Raw genomic sequence first — 2742 nt, forward strand, 5'->3', positions numbered from 1 at the left:
ACAGGAGCAGGACCCAAGACAGAGGAGCTGCGTCCATCTTGACCTACCGTGCGTGCGGCGTCGCTACTGCGGACTCCAAAGAGGACTGCAACTGCAGCGCGGCGTAGAACAGCCGCTAGGTTACAAAGCAAGGTAGCAAGGGCAATGTCGGACGCTAGCACTGTGGATGATGCTGTAGTGGCTTGAGGCTTGCCATGCGCTGGCGCTGACTCTAATCTAAGTCCCTGTACACATTCATAATATCAGAGGAAGGGGATCTTAATGAGTCATTCAAATGTTCATACATCCATCATCATTCACACAGTAGCAACTAGAGACTATACTAGCGCATGGCCGAATGGTCATGCGCGCTTTTTATAGCCGGGACCTTCCGGAAGCTTCCAGATCTCCGAGAGGGACCAATGAGATCTGGAGCAGGACCTGGGCACATGACTCCCAATCTCCAATGGGAGATCATCTCGTGAGCATACCCAGTAGGAGAACAGAGGGACTTAGTCTCTGGAGCGATCTGCTGCAAAGCAATCTCCTCTGCGGTAGATAGACAGCAGGAGACCGCAGAATGTGAGGCTCTGGATTACTGCAGAGCAGATGCAGAAACCTGACGCCTAACAGAGGACTATGGGGTGTATTATACTAAACAGGCAAAATGCTGGCTATTCATCGAGTGATTGGATTGTTTGTGCCGGAACAAAAATCATTGTTCTAAGCAGCAGGGCCAACATCAGGGCATTACTGCCCTGACTGGCGTATGGGGCCCAGTGGGCAGAGGGGGCCCGCATCGGGCCCGGTCTCCTCTGCTCACCGGGCCCCTACCGGCATGTAAACCGGGCCCTTAGCGCGGCGCTGCGGCCAGCTAAACGCTATTGACATGCAGGCCCACACGTCAATAGTTAACAGCTGCCAGCCAATCGGAAGCTGGCAGCTGACGTCAGCCGCAGCGCACACATCGGCGGCGTCTGACGTCACTATCAGTCGCCGGCAAGTGCGCACTTCAGCAGCGTGGAGGGACGGAGCCTCACCACTGGAGCGCGGCCAGGTAAGAAGAACTTTTTTTTTTTAAAAGCGGCGATCCGGGGGTGTAGTGCGAATATAAAAATGGCTACTTTGAGTCCATATATTGAAATATACAAAATGCATTCAGACCATCACAGAGCTGCATTTCTGGTCAAACAGTTACAGACTGAGACAATGACGTAATCTCTGTCTGTGGTGGGTTTATCAGACCATTTGTTAGGAGTCGGATTCCTGCGTTGACTCAGCAGGGATCCAGATCCTCACATTCTGCACTCTCCTCCTATTTTTCCACTGCAGAGGAGATTGCAGAGCAGATTGCCTTGCAGCAAATCTCTCCTGAGGCTAAGTCCTTCTGTCCTCTTACTGGGCATGCTCATGGGACGATCTCGCATTGGAGATCGGGAGTCATGTGCTCAGGTCCCGCTCCAGTTCTCATTGGTCCATCTCAGAGATCTGGAAGCGTGCAGAAGGTCCCGGTTGCTATAAAAGGCACGCATGGCTGTTCCGCCATGCGCTAGTATAGTCATACTTTCTGCTGTGTGTATGAAGACGGATGCATGATTCTGGTGACTGACTCATTTGAAACGCCCTCCCTCTGATATTACGCATGTGAATAGGGACTGAGTTAGTTTCAGCGCCAGCGCTCCTCTGCTTCAACTTGCACAGCTGCTAGCGTCTGACATTGCGCCTTGCCTTTGTCGTTTGGCGGCAGTGTCCACGCCGCGCTGCAGTAGCAGCCTCCTTGCGTTCGCAGCTGCAACGCCGCGCACACGGTAGGTCTAGACGGACGTAGTGCCGCCGTCTTGGGCTACTCCTGTGACCATATACCGTGTATGCGTTTTTTACTGAGTACTGTGACTACAACAGGCTCAGTTATTTGTGTTTGTACTTTTGGCATCTCCGCTAGTTTAACTGAGATTGCTCTGCGTACCTGGGTGGAGTTTAACCCTATGTGCAATTCCGCCATATTGCTCCTGCCACCACTTAGCAGCGGTTATTTCACCTACTGCACGGTGGACCCTGAGCGGCGAACGCACTTTATTTATATTTTTCCAAAAATAGAGAAAATGAATATCCGGCAATGTTGTGTATGAAAATTACCCCAATATCTGCACATGTAGTTTCACATCCACATCAAATACATCAACTTAATCCCACTTAGAACGGGTGCTCAATCCCATAACGAAGAAAGAGTTCAATATAGCAAAAAAGAAAGCAGGATGGCACTCACCGTTCATATGATTCAAAATGCTTTATTTCACATAAAACCAGGCATCGGCATAGGCACGGGAATAATGTGCTGGAAGACGGACAACAGCTGTTTTGCGCACAATGCGCTTCAACAGGTCCTATGCTCAGACTGAAGGCAATACAAATTTAACCACTTGTGTGAATAATAACTCCTCCCCTTCACCTGAGTGTATCCCAGAACTCCTTTAACAATAAAAACATTATTTTTATGAAACAAATTAAAAACAAAAAACATATCCTTAAAGCATCATTTCATACTGGAAAAAATATATGTACAATCTTAAATATTTACAGGAATACCGACATATCAACCCTTTCATTCAAGCCAAGTGGACCTGTGGCTTTAGTACGGAGGATCCATCTGGCCTCTACTTGCAAAAGACGTTTATTATGATTCCCTCCATGTTGTGGTGCACACACTCTTTCAATGCCAGCAAACCGCAAAGCCTCCGCATTTCCCCCATGAAATTTCCTCAT

The sequence above is a fragment of the Dendrobates tinctorius genome, unplaced genomic scaffold (assembly GCF_039654945.1).
Source record: "Dendrobates tinctorius isolate UK_male_01 unplaced genomic scaffold, ASM3965494v1 ptg000065l, whole genome shotgun sequence".
Classification (NCBI taxonomy): domain Eukaryota; kingdom Metazoa; phylum Chordata; class Amphibia; order Anura; family Dendrobatidae; genus Dendrobates; species Dendrobates tinctorius.